Genomic DNA, 21599 nt, shown 5'->3' with positions numbered 1-21599 from the left:
TTAGCGTTGTGGGGGCCGTTGTGGAGATTAAGCAAGCTATTGCCCAGAGTTGCAGAGTGGGACTCCATGATTGGAATAGGCACCGAGGCAAAAATTTTCAGGTCCGTGGAATTTTGAGCCCAAGACCCGCCGAGGTGGGGAATTGAACCCTGGTCCCGGGCTAGACCTCTGTATCAGGGTCTGCCGTTCTAACCATTGAGCCAAATCCAAAGTACGCCGCAAACCGCGAGGTGCGCGCGTCAGCGGCAGAGTCACATGGACTCCCAAGTAACAGTACTTTTGAAAACAAAGTCAACAGACGGTGCACAGCATCATGGAGGTGAAGATTGATGGCCAATTCAAGGCCAGCTTCTTACTACAACAGGGGAGGCAAAGCGATGAGTCAGCAAGAGACGAGGCATCAAGTCTGGGCTTGCAGGCGAGGTGAGGCATCATCGGCAGTGAGGCTCGGTTCCATTCAGCCGTGTGGTGTTGATGCATTCGGGAAGCTATCCATGATTGTTATCGGCTCTGCGATGATGAGATGCAGGCTCTTGCAGTGGCAAGCAGCAGTGTGAGCGCTGGAGTTGGAGAGAGCGATAACTTGCAGGCGGCAGTGCTAAGAGCATCAGCATTGTTTTTCTTGGGTTGCAGCACAAACCACATGATTCCACAGGCCCAAGAACTGGAATTGGCTCGCTTTGGCAATCAGGTGTCCAGCAGAGTAATCCAGGTGCTGTTTTGGCAAGTTGCATGTAAGGCTTTGGGTCCCTGAGACTTCAGAACAGACACGGTCTACTTCAAGCCCTTGGAGAATCATCTTAGGCAGGATACCACAGCAAGGCAAAAGTCTAGTCCTTTCTACTGCCCACAGACAGCAACTGCAGGCCAACCCAGCAAAGCAACTATGAGCAAAGGGGCAGTACTTCCCCTGACAGCTCTTCAGCTCTGCTGCTTCTTGGCAGGGTCCTCTTAGTCAAGGAGTTATCTAAAGTTTTGGGTTTTAAGGTCTACTACTTATATGACTTTTTCTCTTTGTAGTCTTTGTTTCAAGAGTCTCTGAGCTCAGTAAAACCAGTTCTGTCCTCCCTGGTCCAGCTTCACTACATGAGGTGGAGGCAGCATTGTGCAAAGCAGGCATAGCCTATTCAGAAGCTAGTGAAAACTCCTCACTCCACTCTAAATGGAGAAAGGTCTATTCAGCCTGGCTAGGAGTCACCCAGAAAAGGCATGAAACACTTCAACCCCCCCTGACTGTCTAGAGTGAATGCTCATCCCCCGCTTTACTCACTCCATAACCAGACAATGAATACACAAACAGGCAGAGGCACATAGGATGATTAAACAAGAAAATGTCCACTTTCTAAAAGTGACATTTTCAAACACACAATTTAAAAACCACCATTACTAAAATGTGTTATTAATTTCTGATTTCAGAGAGCCTAAACTAAATTTCTCCATCTCTACCCAATGGAAAGTTACACTTGTAAGATGTAACAAGGCAGCTCCCAAGTTAACCTATGGGACAGACAGCATTTCAATAATGAAAAACGATATACACAGTATTTCACTATCAGGACATGTAAAACACATCATCACACGTCCTACCTTTCACATACACTGCACCATGCCCATGGGGCTGCCGTGGGGCTACCTGAGCGGTGCCTTACATGTAGGAAAAGCGAAGGTTAGGGCCTGCCAAGTGGGTGCACTTGCCAGATCACCATGGCAGTTTAAAACTGTGTGAAGACACTGCAGTGGCAGTTCTGAGACATATTTGAAAGGTTACTGGTGTGGCTGGCACAACCAGTGCTGCAACCCACTAGTAGCAGTTGTTTTACATGCACTGGGCACACACAGTGCACTTTACTAGGGACTTACTAGTAAATCAAATATGCTAATCATGGATAACCCATCATAATCACAATATGCACATGGAGCACTTGCACTTTGACACTGATTAGCAGTGTCAAAGTGCCCAAAGCATCTAAGTCAGCAAAAACAAAATCCAGCACACAGTCAGAAATGCAGGAAGTAGAGGCAAAAAGTCTGGGGAAACCATGCCAAGAATTCCAAGTCTAACAAGGGCCCAAACCAGTTCTTTCCATGGTTGTGCAGCCCACTGGTAGCCACAACACTAAGGTGGGCTACCAAACGTTTAACAGCCAAGGAAGGGTGCCAACATCTTGGGAGTGGGCAGAATAGTGTCCACTGGGTTTGTTAGGGGCCACAAATTGCCAAACCGTCATCGCCAGAAGGTAGGGAACCTATTGCTCATTATTAGTGACTGCGTGGGCCCCTTATGGCAAAATCCTGGGATAAATATGGCACCACTCGCAACCTGAACCTCAGATCATGTGGGACTTGGAAAGAGGACCAAAGAAAAATGCTATGCTGCCCCTGGAAGTGCATAAAGAGAGGCTGCACCGTCTGCTGGACTGCAGCTGCTGCACTTTGGGCTATCAAAGTTTTGAATGTGCCTGTGGCTCCCAGCTAATGGAAAAGTTGATCCCCAGACCAAAGAAGTGACTGAAAGGAGCCGACTGCTGATGTCCTGGAACCAGCTACAGGCACAAAAGAGCTGAAGAACACCAAACCGGCAAACTGCTGGCCACCAGAGAAGATTCACCGCTAGCTGGGCTCCCAATTGATCAACCCTCTATGGCCAAGAGTTGAACTTTAGTCAGCTGGACTTGGGAGTGCCATCAGAGTCTGGATTGGTTGCCCAAGAGGGACACTACCCCCAGCAAAGGAATTTGACCCAAACGCTGTGTACGGAGACCAGTAGCCCGGCAACAGCAGACCTTCTACTGTCTTGAAGAGGACGTCGTTGGATTCCGACCTATGTGGCCAAAGTCTCCCAACATCACCAGTGGAAGAAGAAATCTCCACAAAGGCTCCCCCGTCAACCGCACTGCAACTGGAGCATCCTTTGAGTAGCTTTTCGTCCTGCATAACCAGCATCAGGACCACTCCAATATTGTTTAAGGTGGTTGTGCTGCAGAGGCTGTAACTGGACTAGAGAATGCTGTGGTGGCCAGGTAACTGTCAGAATCTACTTCATTGGACCCCCCTAGACCTCCATCATGTTGCATTTGGTTGCTCAGGTCAGGCAGAGAAGCTGAACTAACTTTTACAAACTTTTGAAAAGTTTCCAAATGCTTTGTTGACCGATGCTTGTTTGTGGGTAAACCTTTAAAAATCTGAATTTCCTGCACCCTTTGATTTATTGTGCTTATCAGTTATCTAAAAATTCATAAATATGTAATCTAATTTTATAAATTGGTGCAACGGTTCTTTTGTGTTGTGTAGCTTTCTTATTTTGTTGTTTTGTACTGTTAAATGCTTTACACAAAGTTAGTTTTTGCAAGCCTTACTGCTCAAAAGCCATAGCTACCCAGGTTTGATCTTAAGGTTGTTCAAACAAGCCTGACTGGGCCCAAGACAGTTTTTGCGAGTTTATCCCATGATAAGGCTACCAAACTATATTATAGAATACACCCAAATCCTTACATTTGGTCACTCTATTCTCTCCACCCTTGTACTTTCATTGAGCCCACAGAGTAAGACCATGGCATACAGACAAGTTGAATACTCCTATACAATAACCACCTGTTAGTTGATCTAGGTAGCAATACACATAGTCTCTCCCCTCACTATGGAGTTCCAATAAGCATGCCAGCTGATTTCTTATATGATACTAAAGTCTTAGCTTTCATACCTCAGCATCACTGTTAGATCTGGCACCATTGGCGTGGGTATCCCTTCCATTGTTTTGCTGTTGCCTCTTGTGTCTTTGCTATGTTTTTGCTGGTCTAGATGCTTTGGGCACTTTGCCACTGCTATTCAGTGCCAAAGTGCAAGTGCTCGCTTTTGTGAATTGTTATAATGGATTAGTGACTCCATGATTGGCTTATTTGATTTACTTGTCAGACCCTAGTACAGTGAACCATGTGTGCCCAGGGCCTGTAAATCAAATGCTGCTGGTGAGCTGGCAGCACTGGTTGTGCCACCCACAGGAGCAGCTTGTAAAGTGTGGCTCAGGCCTGCCATTGCAGAGCCTGTGTGCAGTCTGGGACTGCCATGTCGACTTGGCAAATGCACCCACTTTCCAGTCCTTAAACCTTCCCTTTTCTACATGTTAGTCACCCCTATGGGCATGGTGCTTTGTATGTGAAAGGTAGGACATGCCCTAGTTTGTGTGGCATGTTCTGAAAGTCAATTACAGCCAATTTTGTTTTTCACTATTGCAAGGCTACCTGTTCCCATGGGCCAGAATGGGCAGTTTGATTATAACATCTTATTATCCTAACTGACACAGGGAACAAGGTAGAAAAATGAGGTTAGTATGCCTAAACTCAGAATGTTAAAATACATCTTTTAGTGTTGGTGATTTTTACATTCTGTGTTTGAAAATACCACTTTTAGAGAGTAGGTCTTTTCTTGCCTAACCATCCAGTATGCTTCTGCTAGGTTTGTGTATTCCATGTCTGGTTTGTGAGTGACAGGGGGCTGGAGAAGGCCTTGGCTCCAGGAGTCTGATGGGTCACGGCTGGGCTGAATAGGACCTGCATTGAATAGAGAGTAGGGGGAGGAGATTTCCTTTCACTTGCCTGAGCCTTCATAGAATAGAGAGTAGGGGGAGGAGATTTCCTTTCAGCTTCCTGGGCCAGGTCTGCTTTCAACAAAGCTGTCTCCACCTCCCGCCAGGAAGCTGCACCAAGGAGGACAGAACTGGCTTTGAATAAGTACAGACCCTCTCTGCCTTCAGAGAACACAGGCTTTAGTAGTTTAAATATTGGGGCCCAGACCCCAGAACTTTAGTTTACTTCTGGGAATCAAGAGGAACCTTTGCCAAGGAGAGAAACCAAGGAAGCTGAAGGAGGAGACTTCCCCTGTGCTGGGTGCTGTTTGGGGTTGGCCTGCAGTGGTTACTTATTGCCATGGAAAGGAGAAAATGAACTTTGTGTGCACTTTGCCTTCTTGAGGAAGATCTCCAAGGGCTTGAAGCTGAGCTTGCCTCCTGTTCTGAAGTCTCAGGGACACAAAGACTTCACCACCAGCTCCCCTGAATTTCCTTGCTGGGAATTCTACCTGCAGAGAGGTGCCTGCTGCTTTTTGTGGGACCTCTAGAGACTACAATGAGGAAGAAGCGTGTCGCCACCGCAACTCTTGCCGTCGCATCCAAGAAGCGTGCCACTGCTGACGCAGCGCCGAAGAAACGTGTTGCATCACCGAATAAGCGTGTCACATCCCCGGAGAAGCGTGTCGCCGCTGCAGAGGTTGCCATTGCATCACTGGAGAAGCATGTTCTAGGGCCTGTTACGGCTCAAGAGTTTACCAAGTTCGCACGCATCACATCCAAGTTGTCACATCACATCAAAGACGACATTTTGTTGCATCGCACCGGATCGTCGCATAGCATCATGGCACCATCTTGTCGCATTGTAACGGGAAGAAACCAACTCATCACTTCCTCTCCGGTAAGGAACCGATGCATCACCTCCCCAGCGCTGCAGTAAGGAACCAACGCATCACCTCCCCCAAAGCAAGGAACCAACGCATAACCTTCCCTGCGACCCTTTTGTTTGTTTTGCGTTACGCATTGTAGTATTTTCACTGTATTACTGTATGTGTTCACATATTCTTTACACACTGCCTCTGAGATAAGCCTGTCTGCTCATGCCAAGCTACCAAGGGGATGTTCAGGGTTTATTTTAGGAGTGTATCCCCCTTTCCCTAACTAGAAGCAAGGTTCCCTATTTGGGCAAAGGTACAAACCATGGCCAATTAGAGACCCCCATTTCAAACCATCACAAATAGGATATTCACTTGGGCCTTTTAGAAGTGGCAACAATGTTCATCACTGGATGAAAGTCAAAAGAATTCTTCAACCTAGCAAGAGGGGATATTTTATATGAAATCCTTTATCAAAATGAGCCCGCTGAGAAAATGAAGGAGCTTGCAACTTTAAGGTGCAAGAGAGGGGTTGTAGATAGAGATAGGGGGCTGAGAAATAGAATTAATATCCCATCTTGTTCTCAGAAACCACCAGAGATGAATCTAGATCCCATCATAAATACAACATGGCTGACACTTGACAGAACTGGTCCCATTATTCCTTTCCTGTCCCAGTACCAAAGCTTCAATGCATGTTGCCCAACCCCTATGCTTCAAGAAAGGTGTCTCTCCGGATAACGTTACTTTTTTCCCAAGACACATTACTTCATACATTACTTCATACTTGTCACACACTAAATCATTGTGTCTTACTGGAGCAGACTATACCTGTTCAGAACATCTTCTAAATTTATTTCTTCATACCCCTAATAGATGCTATTCACACTTACATTCTTCTATTGATCAAGCCATATAAAACACTGACATTTCCTAAAATCTCCAAAGCAGAAATGGGCGTGGTCACTTTTTGAGGAGAAAAACCAAAAGAAAGTAGGAGACCTGAAATAAGTTGATGCCACTGGCACTCAAGAGCTTTGAAGATTTCTCACAGAAAATGTTCTAAATCCCAGCGCAGACTTTGTCACTTTTTCAGAGGTATGGAGGTCTCTGTGTGATATGAAGCTGAAATCCAGTTTAATTCTGTGGAATCTCAATTTGAATACTTTTTCTTTAGCGCATGTGGAAGCTCCAGGGCTCAAGTGGAAAGGTTTCTGAAATTTTCAAAGTTTTATTTGGTACACAAACAATAGAAGTGCACTATTAAGGCCCCAAGACCTCAGGTCACTCACTTAGAGACTCTCAGAGTGTCAGCAGATTCCTACAGCAGGGTCAAGGGCAGACCCTGTTGCTACTGGTCAGCTGGGCACACCAAAAAAGAAGGCCTTGAAAAAGTGTACTGATCTTACCATTCTCTGGTCCAATTTCAAATTGGTTTTCCCTACGTTGAAGACATGGAGGATAAAGATTATGATATGCAAGTATCAGGAGAAAAAAATTACTGTTGGAAAATTACTGGACCAGTAACTTCTGATCAAACACTGTGGGGAACAGGAAACGTTTATCTTGGTGCAATGAGGATAGAATCAGAAGTCCAAATGAAAAAACACACAGAGACACAACTCAACTTGTGATCACGAGGCTTAAAAACTTTACATAAGCAAACATAATTCAGAAAAGTCAAAATGCAGCCTCAAATTATATATCCCAGAGCTTTTTCTTGTTTAAAATGACATCATCATAAACACAGAGAGAATTATGGGTGATTGATAGCACAAATATTACGACAACTAGAAAACATGTCTACTATACCAGCACTCTGGTTAAATGAGGGCAAACGGCTAACTCGCCTTCGTAACACAGCACATTATTTCCTTCACTCTGCAAAAAGCTGTACATCTCTTCTCATGCAGACACATAGGAGGCAGAAGAAAGATTCCTGAATAAAGATACCTACGTCAAGAGGCTGACCACCCCAGTGACTTTCCTTTACTGAAGCACTTGCAGGGAAATTGAAAACACAGACATGGGGCTATTACAATGTCAACAATGTCTTGGAATTGGGACCAACTGACTTCCGGCCGGCGGTACTCACTGCCTCATTATGAGATCACATACTGACATTTCCCTATGAGAGTTTGTGTTACAGCCATGAACCGGCTGTAGTACATGCTTCCATAGGGAAATGTGAGGTGGTGTTAATCCCTGCAAGCCAGGGCAGGCACCTCAAGGTGCCGCACCATAGGTGCCCCCTTGGCTACCAACCAGGGGCTGCAAAGTAAATGGGGCCCTGCTAGGGGACCCCCAAATATGCTCTCTGATAGGGTTTCCATGTCTGAAAGGCTGGCATGGAAACCCTGCCGGAAACCGTGCATTGTATACCGGATGGTGTAAACCACGGTCCATTTGGATTACGGGCCAGTTCGGACTGGTGGACGGGCTCCTTAAGACTGTTGGAAGCCAGCCAGAATAACTGACCAGTTTAAATTCTGACTGGCTGAATCAAAATAAGCCAGTCGGATTTGAAACCGACGATGTTGATTGGAGGCCTTACGACTGACATCGTAATAGTCCCAACAGTGTCAACTAAAATAATGGCTACTGTGACTTTAGACTCTCTCATGAAGGAACGTACCATTTTTAAATCATTCATTTGGATGATGAAAGAACACACCACCAAAGTGACCATTTAGATAAAGCCTATCCGTATAGACATTTCTTCCTTTAAAATAGAAAAGCTTGCCTGCCTATTACCGAAAAATAATGAACGACAGGAGAGGATTTCTTTTCAGAATAAAGCTAATTTGTCATCTGGATTATGACTTGGTTTTAGAACTAATAAGACTTTATTGTTGAACTAGCTTACCCGTCGCGCGTTGCTGCGATCTCCGAAGAAAGGAAATTCAAGGAAACTCGTCATGATAACATTCAATTTACATTGTGTAATTTTTATTGAAACGTATTCATTTTAATATAGAAAACATTTCAAGGTGTTGTTTTAATTCTATTTATTTATTCGAGTGCTTGTGGATACACGATTTTTTGTTTTTCCGTCTGGCGCATACATCAGTATTTGAAAGATTATAAGGGCCCTGGGGGGGGCCGATATTTTAAAAAATGTTGTGCCAGAAACCTTCACGGGAGTGTACTCAACAACTTCTCAAAGTTTCCAGGCGATCGGATGAATGGTGTTTTAATTCTATTTATTTATTTGAGTGCTTGTGGATACATGATTTTTTGTTTTTCCGTCTTGTGCGTACATCAGTATTCGAAAGATTATGAGGGCCCTGAGGGGCCAATGTTTAAAATTTTTATATTGCAGAAACCTTTGCGGGAGTGTACTCAGCAACTTCCCAAAGTTTAATGGCGATCAGATGAATGGTGTTTTAATTCTATTTATTTATTGGAGTGCTTGTGGATACACGATTTGTTGTTTTTCTGTCTGGTGCGAACATCAGAATTCGAAAGATTATGAAGGCCCTGGGGGGGCCGATATTAAAAAAAAAGATTTTTATGCCAGAAACCTTTGCGGGAGTGTACTCAACAACTTCCCAAAGTTTCATGGTGATTGGATGAATGGTGTAGTAATGCATATGCCAGAAACCTTCGCGGGAGTGTACTAAACAACTTCCCAAAGTTTCATGGCGATCGGATGAATGTGTAGTAATGCATATGCCAGAAACCTTCGTAGGAGTGTACTCAACAACTTCCCTAAGTTTCATGGCGATCGGATGAATGGTGTAGTGATGCATAAAGGACAAACAGACAGACAGACAGACAGACATACATTCGTTTTTATATATATAGATTAAGGGGTTCATCTTCCATAGTTCCAACTAAATTTAGAGAGCTAAATGGTGAACATTTACCTCATTACCAGAGAAAGTCAAGAGAACCACTTATTTCTCCCTCCCTCCCCTGGTTGTATATAACTATTCTATCTGTTGTATAGTGACATCTTCTGTATTGGAAGATATATCAACTAAAAAATGGAAGTCAAAATCCTTCAACGGTGCAAGGCAGTATGCTGAATCTTAGAAGGGCTACACAATGTCAGATAGGCATTAGACAAGGTCCAAGTGAAGCTGCTGGTTTCGGCATGAGAAGCTCAGAAGGAAACATTTTATATTTTGGGCCCAGGTATGTCCTATCGCCACACTTTTAGCGACTTTCCCAGTCTTGATTTCTGCCTTCAAACTTTATATCTGTACAGGAACTCTAAATCTTCCAGCGAGGCAAGACTGGCGGCTGCATCTGACAAGGGCTCCACACGGGTGAATACCTTCTCACCGAGGTCTTGCTGAAATGGATTTCCTAGTGCTGAAAAGCTGAAGGCTGAAGACCTGTTTCTTCAGCCTAGCGAGGTCCAGCCTTGGCCAATTTGGCTTGGCAGATTTGTGCCAATTCTCCAGATGTCTTGAAGTCTAAAGATTTTCTAAGTCTCAGGTTTTCAGGAGTGGTAGGAGAAATCCAGTTAGACACATTCAAGAGAACCAGGACCTCAAAAACAGCATTTGGGGGGGTCAAGACTCAGTCCAGAAGAGGCCACAAGCAGAAACCAAGTCAGCTCTATTTGGAACTGGGCAACTGGGAGCTGCAGGAAAAGGCTCAATGTAGTTTTTGTATCCTTGTAGCAAAACAGGGGGCCAGCCAACTGACTCTTTGAGTTCACTTATTTGCCCTGGTAGAAGAGCAGAAGAAGAAGCAGGTCCAATCCGTCAGGGCTCTTCTCAAGGCTCATGTCCAGTTGGAATTGGTCAACTGGAAGTTGCAGTTAAAGGCCTCTTGTAGTTTTGTATATCCCTGTAGCCAAACAAGGGTCACCAACAGACTCTTGGAGTCCACTTCTTTGTCCTGGTTCAAAAACAAAAGCAAGTCTAGTCCTTCTGGGCTCCTCTTAGGTCACAGACAACACATCCTGTCCTCTTCTGGTCTTCTTCAGGCCCAACAGTGTTCTTAGGAAGGTGTCCTGCAATGTCAAATTAATGCCTGACACAACATTGTGGGTGGGGTATCTTCTGTCCCCTCCCTAGCCATTAGTGTTCCCTTGGATAACCCTGCCCACTTTTCCAGCTGTTCCTGTATGCCCTTCTGCAAATAATTTCACAGTGCCCCTCACTCACTAAATCCAAGATAGAGAACACCTTATCCCCTTGGGCAGATGCTGTGTGTCTACCCACATGCTCACCCACAGTCATAATTATCTCTCCTCCCCTCTGTGGTCATTCCTAACCAGTCCTGGTGAAAGCTTTCCTCTCAGTGTGTTTGGTGCCAGCTTGATTGAGAGTACAAAGGAAGGGGTCTGTGCAGGTATCATCTTGCATGAACATGTGACAGAAAAGACCTCACTGGAGCAAATTAAGTTTGAGGAACAGCCCAGAAGGTTTTCTGCAAGAGGAATACAAATGCATCTTCACACCAAAGCTATTGTCTTTGCTTTGACAGCAATTTCACCCCTCATCAGAGCCATTCAACAGATGAGTGACAGTTGGAAAGCTAATGCAAATTAACCTCTCAGAGCTGAAGGCAGGGAATATTAATCTGCTCCATTAAGAAGTGCTTTAATAAATAATACATTGATGTTTAGTTATTTTTGTTAGCTGGTCCCTAGCCAAAGATAGCAGAATACATACATGACAAGTGGAGTGGTGTGGCTCACTGGTTAGAGGCGGCAGACCCGGAAGCAGAGGACGGCCCGGGACCAGGGTTCAATTCCCGACGCGGCAGGGTCGTGAACCAGGGTCAGCGGACTCGATAATTCTCGCCTCGGTGCCTAATCTAACCAGGCATCGAACTCGGCAACTCTGGGCATTAGCTTGCCTTATCTCCACAACGGCCCCCCACAAACGCCGGGGATGCCTGGTTTCACCTTGGAGATACCCAGGAGGGAACATCTCACAGGGAAAGCCAGGACGGGTTCCCCAGCGGTCTATAGCGCCAGGACGCCTACGGGTAGCAGTGCGCTTTACAAGACACACACATTTACATTTACATTTATTGCTTCCCAGTGTTTCTTCCTACAGTAAAAATAGTTTTTGGGTGCTAGCCAATGAATTTACATTGTTAACTTTAATTATATGCATGTCCTGCATTTAAATACCATGCACCATATTTTGTGAGCCTCAGGGCCTATATAGGGATAACATATTAATATATAAAAGTAAGATTCTCTCCAGTCAAAATGAGTCATTTACAAAGGCATCAGCCAGGCTAAAGTGGTAGCCCTAAAGGCAGATCGATTCAAAAACACTATTTGGAAATCCACGACCTACTGTCCAACCACTCCCTCGATATCCTTTTTCTTACAGAAACATGGCTCCGGGGTGACATGGACGCTGTGATAAACCTGGCCACCCCCACAGGGTTCACCACTTACACCCTGAATAGAAACTCCAGGGGAGGTGGGATTGCGATCATGGCCAAATCTCACTTCACCTGTCAGCTAACAAAACTGGAAGTTAAAGACTGCGAATGTACACGCTTCAATATTAAAATCAACCCTCAGTTCAACCTCGTGGGCTTTTTGATTTTTAGACCCCCGGGAGCAGTCGCAAGCTTCACAACCTCGCTCTTGGAGAACTTATGCTCGCTGATCACCGAAACCACGAACTTTACCATCATCGGTGATCTCAACATCCACTTTGATTTTACTGCAGACATTAAGATCAATACCTTGTTAGCCAACCTTGCTGCCTTTCAGCTAGGCCAACTGGTGAGCGGCCCCACCCACAGTGGTGGTCATCTTTTAGACCCCATCCTTTCGAATTTGACCAATGTACTCATAGAAACACCTATCCCTATGACCTGGACCGATCACTACTTAGTGGTTATGGCAGTACTCTGTAAGGAAGTCCCTATCACAAAACCCGTCCAGCAGGTCCGGAAAAGACCCTGGAGGAAGCTCCGCCTGGAAGATTTCCACGCACTTCTTACAACCAATCGTCCCCACCCCAGCAATGACCCCCGACCTAGGGTATGACCAATTCTGTGATTGGATCAACCTAGCCCTTGACGCCCTGATTCCAGCTAAATGGATCAAGGCGCGTTCCCACGAATCTAGCCCCTGGTACAATAAAGAACTCTCTGCGCAAAAAAAGGACTGTAAAATAGCCGAAAGAAGATGGAGAAAAGATTACGATCCTGCTCCCAAAATTCATTATGTCCAGTCACAAAAAAAATACCATCGTAACATATGTAGGACTAGAGCAGCACACTACGCAGCTGAGATTAAAAACAGCCAGAATGCTTCTAAAACCATCTTTAGAGTTCTCAAAGAACTCAGCGCCCAAAAAACAGTGGATAACCCTAACACCTCATCTACTCTGTGTGACAGGATGGCATCATTCTTCATGGAGAAAATCCAGAAAATCTATAGTGCCTTTCCCGCCTCCCCCACCTCACGCCCTCTACCGACCCAAATAAACCCAATCTACCTAGCATCCCGGCACTCAGTAAAGAAGACTTCCTCAATATCTGCAATAAAATCAAATCTGACTCACCTGCAGATCCCCTTAAACCTGAAACTTTTAGAGAGGCAGATTGGACAGTCCTCGGCCCCCTCAGAGACATTATAAACCTGTCCTTCTCGACAGCCATCATCCCCACTAGATGGAAGCAAGCCTGGGTCTCACCCATAATAAAAAAGCCCAGTCTGAACCCGACCCTGCCTAAAAATTTCAGACCGATATCTCTCCTCCCGTGGCCAGCCAAAGTAGCAGAATCCCATGTAAATACCATCTTGACCAAGTTTCTGACGTCCAATTCCATCTTGGACAGGTCGCAACATGGATTCCGGGCTGGCCATAGCACCGAGACAGCACTCCTCAGTGTGACAGAACACCTTCGGACCATCTTAGACGCTGGTGGAACGGCAGCACTGATTCTTTTAGATCTCAGTGCTGCCTTCGATACGGTGTCACACGAGGTGCTGTTGTTCAGGCTCTAGGAGGCGGGGATATCAGGGTCCGCCTGGACTGGTTCAAGGACTTCCTATCAGGCAGATCGTTCCGAGTCTCCACTCCCCCTTTTCTCTCAAAAGAATGGCCCATTGAGCAGGGAGTGCCCCAGGGGTCGGCCCTCAGCCCCACCCTGTTCAATGTGTACATTCAACCTCTGGCAGAAGTAGCCAGGAGACATGGAATGTCACTCGTGTCCTATGCTGATGACACCCAGCTAGTGGTGGCACTGAGTGACGAAAATGGTCTTGGTGCTCATAACTTCAAACAGACTCTCGTCGACATCACTAGCTGGATGACGGCGAACTACCTCTAGCTTAATGCAGGAAAAACTGAAGTTCTGTTGGTGGGAAAAAAGACAGCTGCCTGGGGAAACAGCTGGTGGCCAGAAATCCTCGGCCAACCCCCAGAGCCGAAAGACTGTAAAAAATCTGGGAGTCCGGATAGACTCTGCCCTGAACTTCGCCCACCATACCAAAAAAGTGTCGGCCACTTGCTTTGGCATTTTACGAAATATTAGGCCAGTATTAAAGTTCTTTGACCATCAAACCTGCCAGCTGATAGTTCAGTCTGCCATCCTCTCGCGGCTGGACTATGCCAGCTCCCTTCTGTTAGGGGCTAACGTAGCAGAGAAAACCAGACTCCAGCGAGTCCAGAATGCCGCCGCCAGGGCCCTGACCGGACTTTCCCGCCGTACGTCAGTGGCGAGCGTCATCACAAAACTCCACTGGCTCCCAATGGAGAAAAGGATCCATTTTAAACCGCTTTGCCTAGCATTCAAAATTTTAAAAACTGCCTCCCCCCAATGCTATGCCCACTCCTTTCAACTTACGTTCCCCGACGCGCTTTGCGATCTGAAGGACAGAACTTAGCGGTCATTCCTCGCATCAAACTAGCTAGGATGGGTGGCCGTTCATTCAGATACCTGGCCGCAAAACTCTGGTTCGGCCTCCCGGACCAGATACGAGGTCTGAATGATCTGCTATCCTTCAGAAGAGCCATTAAAACACATCTCTTCGGTTAAATCCGTATTTTCTCAGCAAGCTTCCCCCACCTCTGTCATTTTCTAGCTCTCATACAGAAAGCGCCAAGACGCCCTTGGCTGGTGCAGCCGTGCGCTATACAAGCGCATATAACATTAACATTAACATTAACATACTTGCTTGGTCACACTAGTAGTTGGCACATTAGTGCTGGGGTCCATAGGGGACATATATTTTTCCATTCCATGGGTGTATTTTTGGTAATATATACCATGGCCATTTGTGAAAGTTAAAGACACTTTTTGGGAGTTAGCCAATTTTAACATATTTTAGGAGTCAAAGCATATACAGGAAGCTGGGAATGCAGTTAAAAAAAACATCAGCGTCAGTCCACAAAAAACAGGGTGACCACGCAAATTATTATTATTAGGTTTTTTGTAGTTTTTGCAAATGGAGACACTTTCGCACAGTGCTGCCCCCACCTGCCAAGTTTGTAGTTTCTTACCTCATTTAGAGATTTGAGAACCTATGGGTTTCTGTCGGCAGACCCTCATCTGGATAAGAAAGGAATAATCACTGACTTTGATGGCCACTCCTTGGCCATAAGGTCATTATAAGATTTTCGTTCAAAACATTGTGGTACTTGGCAAGGAAATAATTACCCAGGCACAAAGGGGCAATTGTCTCCTTGTTTTTCAAAAACAAGCTTCTGCTTTACTAAATTGCCTTTGAAACAAAAATACTATTATCAGCGGGGCCAAAAGACCTTGGTTATTACTTGGCAAAGTGCTTTGTCTTCAGAGCAATTGGCGGCTGTGCTCAAGGCAGAGAATTCTCCACCAGGAAATGCAAATACTTCCTAATAAGAAGGTCAGTCCTCTGCCAGAGACATGATGACCAGAGCCTCCACTGACATGATAGACCAGTGGGCTGCTCACCATGGTCTTAATGTCTCTGTCAGTTTCCATTCAATGTATGTTTTTTGGTTCACTTATAACTTTGACACCATCTTGGTGAAACCTTATAATCAAATAGTTCATGTCAATTTTCTAATTCACCTGTTCAGGGGTAGAATAAAGGAAAATTTAAAAAAAAGAGATGTGTTTCCAGTGTTAACACCTTCAGGACACATGGGGAGCTTTGCTCTCCACCACAGTAGAAATGCTGAATAAAATTACTCATAACTTGGCATAGAAATATACATATATTCAGAGTGGTGGGTTTGGCGTGCTGCCAAAGATGGCGGATGCATGAGCACAGTGCTCTGCATGGCCCTAAATTTATCCGGCTTAACAGAGAGGCACAAACCCATTTCTCTACCTAAGAGTGGTGGTCCTGATATGAGGAGCCAAGGTGCAGCCCCGATCGAGGGTACAGAGGTGCAACACAACCTGCTGGCAAGAGACCCTCGAGTGCGGCCGCAAATCTGAAGCCCCAGTCTCATGTGTCAGACTGGGGTGGGGGCAGTGTCTAAAACCTCGACTGCGAACGTCAGACTGAAGCCAGGAAGCCGGAATTGGTAGGTATTCACTGCGGAGTGGATGTGAAGTCTAACACGCTGAAAATGACCTTGCCGACCCTGCTTTGGCGGAAAGCGGCATATGGTACCGGGAGGCTGGTGTCTCATACCCCGGACCAGCACAACCCTTCTGGTGCTGAGTGATTGGGCCGGGAGGTAGGTAAAGGAGCACTGCACTGGGGGCTGAATTGTTGGAAATGTCAATATTGCCACTCAGCAAGGGAGAGGTTTTGGAGTGCGACCCAGCATCGGAGTGACAGGTCTGATGGGACGGACTCCCCTCACACCATTGTGGCCTTGGAGGCCTAATCTGGAGCCCCTAACTTTTTGAACGTGATGTTGCTGCACCACTAAATTGAGGTGAGGCACACGCTAACCCCGAACAACAGAGGAGCCTGTCCAGAGGTGGCGGACCGGCAGCAAGCCACATTGTGGGAGGGACACTGCTGTGCTGTGGAAGCCCTATGAAGTGCTGGCCTGGGAAGGGCCTGGGAGCCTAGAGGCACTGAGGGGATAGCAGAACACATCAGGCCTGCGTGGGGTAGTCTGTACTCTGGCACGACTGGCCTAACCTGGGGGACACAAAATAACTAACTGGGGATCTGGCCCGAGAACTTCCCTGTGGTGTTGGAACTGTGTAGGAGCCAGACTGAGTGGGACCCCAAGTGGGCTATACTACGAGGGCAGCTTTTGGACACTGATTTCCGCTAGGGGCATGAAGACTGTGTGTTGCAGGCCAGCTGAGCATTCTGAGACCCAACAGGGCACAGCTAGAGGCCTCGCTAAGGCGTTGCAAAAGTTTCCCATCACCTCTTAAGCCTGTAATGATGGGTAAACCATGGGGGAAACAAACCAGCGCCGCCCTTGAACATGAAGAAGAGCCTTCTGAGTGACAGAAGGGTAGCCCTTAACCTCAAACGTAATCAGACCCCATCCAGCAGCAGTTTGACAAAATATTAGACGTCATCTCGGACATGAAGGCCACGCTCCACTAGGTAATAAGTACGGTGTCAGTGGGCCTGGGCCTCCTCCATGCAGAAAACCAGACATTGAGTGAGCGGGTAAAAGGAGTGGAAATAGGACTCAAAGAATTAACACCAGCACATAAGTACCTCTCCCAGCGCTCACAGACAAGGTGCGGATACTGGAGCGATGGGCGAAGGATGGAGAATGTCATAGTTGCCCCAATAATATAAGAATTCTGGGGCTGCCGGAAGGAATTGAAAAAGGGGACATGGTGGCTTACCTGGAGCTGTGGCTCAAAGAAATGGTGGCCCCTGGAGCATTGATCCAGTTCTTCACATTAGAAAGGGTGCACCGTGTGCCGGCCCGCCCAGCTGCACTGGGTCGACCCTCAAGTCCAGTAGTGGCTAAGTTACTACAATACAAAGATAGAGACATTATCTTACAGAAAGCTTGTGTGGAAGGCCCATTTAAAATTGATAACGTTAAGGTCTCCATGTTCCTGAACTCCACATTGGATGTTCAATGGAAACTGGCTTTCTACTATGAAGTCAAAAAGGCACTCAGAGAGGAGGGGGTTAAGTATTTGCTTATGTTCCTGGCCAAACTCCGCATTACAGTTGATGCAAAGACTCACTTCTGTGACTTCCCCAAATGGCTTGGGATTTGATCGAATCATATCGGACCGAAAAGCTGGTTGTGGCACCAAAACCTCAGGAGATAGCCCAGGGAGGGACCCCCCCCCCTGTCAGAACAAGGCTCTAGATCCACAAAGGAGTCTGTTGACATGGAATTGGACTCGTCTGGCAAAGGTAGCCAGGAGCTCCTGTGGTGACCCCACGCATGGCAGATGACATTATTTAATTGGCTGCAATCACTTTGAATGTTTTTGGACTTGGGCCGATGCTGAAGTCCACGTAGTGATACACACAGGACTTGATCTATTGCAGGTTGTGATAGAGCTGATTAGGTAGCATAGCTGCAAACTCCCCTAAGGGTCTTACTGCATATGGTTTGGGCCTTCATTGATTTGTAGTTTTGATACAGGCATGTTTGGGCAGATGGCCGTTGCCAACATGCTCTGGGGCCAGGGAGTTGTTTCCAGTTAAGGTTCATTACAGTTGGTCAGTCAGGATTCTGTTGCATCTGGGGGTGGCACACTGATGCTGTTTGATGTCTTGGAGGGATGGGGGTTTGTGTAACCTTACAGGTGTGTGATAGCGCAACAAGAAGTGAAATTGCTAACCTGAAACATAAGGGACATGGGTACCATGGGCAAACGCTATAAGATTTATAAGTATCTGAAACGACGGGGTGTGCAAATTGCATTGTTGCAGGAGACGCACTTGACCGGGGGGCTCTGGAGAGGCTGAGTAGGCACTGGAGAGGCCAGCTTTAGCCAACTGGTTATTCGGCGTTTGCCCGAGGGGCGTTGGTGTGGATTCGGCCGGGGGTCGCTTTTGAGATAACTCGCACTGCAATAGACAAAGAGGCACACGAGTAGGGAAATCCAAAGCCAGAGGGAGGGGAGCCTAATGTGGGAAAAGAAAGCCTGCAAGATTACCCACACTAAGAAGAGCACGAACGAACCCACTCCCCATTAGGAGGCTTTAAAATAGCAGAAAACGGAACATAGCTGGGGCATATGTTCAGAACGAAAAATAATTACAACATCTAGAGTCCGTCAAAACAACAGCGTAAACTGCCACCTACACGGAATAAAGGCATCAAATTTATAATGAACAGATAGACGGACAACAAATAGATAGACGGACTCAAGGCAACTAACCACGTGTCTAAAGACTAGAAGAACACGAAAAAAACAACGCCTGAAGCTCTAGCAGTATGATCAAATCGCTCAGGACCTGAAGTAATATGTAAACAGGAGTATCACTGAAATTGGCAACCATCCAGTGCCCAGAATATAGGAGAGACTGGATCTTAGAGTCTTGATAAAGATGGCAGAGTATCAAATTTAAGCCATCGAAACGCGTCGACGCCGCTGAAACACAATCGCGAGATAAATAACTTCCCTGGAGTCCAGAAAATAACGGGCCTAGGTTTAGTTGGTGACAATCATTTGAATCTCTGATGTGTAACTTTCAATGACAAACTGTTGGTGTCTTGTATATGTCTCTCCTTTGTTGTGATTTTTCTCCTTTTTTTATTAATTCAGAGCAACTGATTAGCACTGCCCTTTTTAATTATTGTAGTGTATGTTTTTTGTAAATGTGTTTATGCAACATTGTGATATTGCTTTGTGATTTTAAATCAACTGTGAAAAAATTGATTTTTCTTTTTAATAAATGGTCCAAAACTATACAAGTGTGTGGATAAGATTGTAATGTAAACATTGTGTGTATAGGATTGATTTGGGATCAGTATGTAATTAGAAGTGCATGAGCCAAGGGATAATACATTTTGTTATTAAAATTAATAATACTCTAGGTCATTCACTAGCCCATTCCCCTGAAGTCTGTCTTCCGGGATTGTACGCCAAGTAGGCAAATGATTTATCGATTTGTCCTTGGCCCTGGCCAAGAGACAAATTGCGAAAGCATGGAAGTCAATGGCGGACCGCAGATAAGCGTTTGGAATCAGGGTTTATTGGGTGGCAGCAAAGGGCAGAGCCTTGCATAAAAAAGAGCTGAAGGGCATCCGCAAGCGCCCCATTGCAGACGGGTGGAGGGAGGTACTATATAATTGGGAACACTCTAGCTGCTCTAATAGTGGAGAAGAGAGAGAGGGAGATACATCGACTAGCTCAGATGGATAGGCCTGTGTACAGGATAACTCTCCACATTGGGAGTTTCCCCCTTTCCCACTGTGTGTGTACTTTCCCCCATCCACCCACCCACCGACACCACTGATGCTTGCCAGAACCTTGAGAAATACTTAATATCAATGAGTGACGGATAGCAGCCCTTCCTTTTCATTTTTTGCTCTCTCCTTCCTTCCCTGTCGTGGCCTCCCGCTGCAGTCCCCCACGAGGACACACACCAAGATGATACATTCCAGTGCGGGAGGAGGGAAAGGAGACCATGCCCGCACGCTAAGACTGACACCATTTTAATTGTTTGAGTTTAATTCTTTGTTGGCGTATAGACTGTGCTAGTAAGTGAACGTAACACTAGAAAGCATGTAAGAACTAATTGCATGGAGGCCCCAGGACTGAGGAACTTCGACTATAAGGCACATAAGGATGAGGTTAAAATGGAGACACAACCCAAATATTAGATACATTGATACATGTGACGTAGTTCTTAGGGGGATGGGAAATGTGAGAAATAGGGTCAATGTAGATTGAATGTTACAGTGGTGCCGGATGTATTTCCATTGTCCAAGCGAATAAAAATGATATATACATATGCAATACTTCATAAATCTTGTGTTGTTATGAAAACGTAAGAATGTATGATAATAAATGCCAACAAACATACTTTAAAAAAACTATACATTTATTCTTATGAGTGACTTTGCTAGGTTTTGTGTAAACATGACATGTTGTATCATTTTTAAGGTGTTAGCAAAAATGTGCTGTCGTGCTATTAAGTTTTAATGTGAGAGGAACATTTGCATATCTTGGCCATTCATTTTTGACTCCTTCAAGGATCTGGATCCTTCAGGATATAAAACATTTGATAGATAAACAAACAAAAAATTGGAAAAGTGAGCCTGTTTTCTTTTCTTTCAATGGAAAGCCTTCAGATCCTGTGGGATTCATTCATCTAGGTGATCTGATTGGTTGACAGCAACTGAAAATATTTGTGGCATGGCCATCACAAGATTCCAAGCACCCAAGCCTGCATACCAAAAATAAGCGACAGAAGACTAATGAGGTCATTCCTGTGGGACATCAACCACCTTCAAGGATAGGAAAAACATTTTTATCTTATGGGATTTTCAGATGCAATTTCATACCTCTAGATCCAAATATTTTATGGTAGATGTGCAGTTTGTTTTGAAATATGTATTATTGGGGCATATGTAGGAAGACGTTTGCTAATCGCAAACAGCGTTTTGGTATGTAGGTGCCCCTTAGCAAAATAAGGAATCGCAAAAATTGCGATTACTTATTTTGCTCAAGCATATAAGGAATCACAATTTTGCGATTCCTTAAATGCTATGTAGGGGTGCCTTTAAAATTATGATTTTTGCTTAAGGAATCGCAAAAAACCACCTACTTCAAGTAGATGATATTTTGCGATTTCCTGTCAAAATGCATTTTTTTTTAAAATTCTAAGTGCCGCATGTAGTTACAGGCACATTTCAGGGGTGCAACAGGTGTCCTTTGGACACCCTGGCACCCTTGGAATTGCCATTCTCAAATTGCGATTTTCTCAGAGAAAATCTCAATTTGAGAATGTATCCCCATTCATTCCTATGGGCCTCTTAGCCCATTGGAATGAATGGGACACTCATTCCTTAATTGCGATTCACAATTTGCTAATCGCAATTAAGGAATGTTAGAGATTCGCAAAAAAAATTCGATTTTTTACCTACATTCCATTTTGCAATTCTTAAATAGGGATTCCTTAAAAATCGCTATTTGAGAATTGCAAATTGGAAATTACCTACATATGCCCCAAAGTTTTTTTATCCTAAAACAATATTTTTAAATAATTCCCGTACAAATATAATGGCAATGTCTGGTAACTGTGAGTACTGTGGAAGCAGGCTTGGACCTGCTCATTTTTTGCACCCTTTTCTCAGAGCCTCTAATGCACAGCCAAAGGTTGTGAA

This window comes from Lissotriton helveticus, chromosome 6 (genome assembly GCF_964261635.1).
Source record: "Lissotriton helveticus chromosome 6, aLisHel1.1, whole genome shotgun sequence".
NCBI classification, from domain to species: domain Eukaryota; kingdom Metazoa; phylum Chordata; class Amphibia; order Caudata; family Salamandridae; genus Lissotriton; species Lissotriton helveticus.
This window is presented reverse-complemented; position numbering follows the sequence as displayed.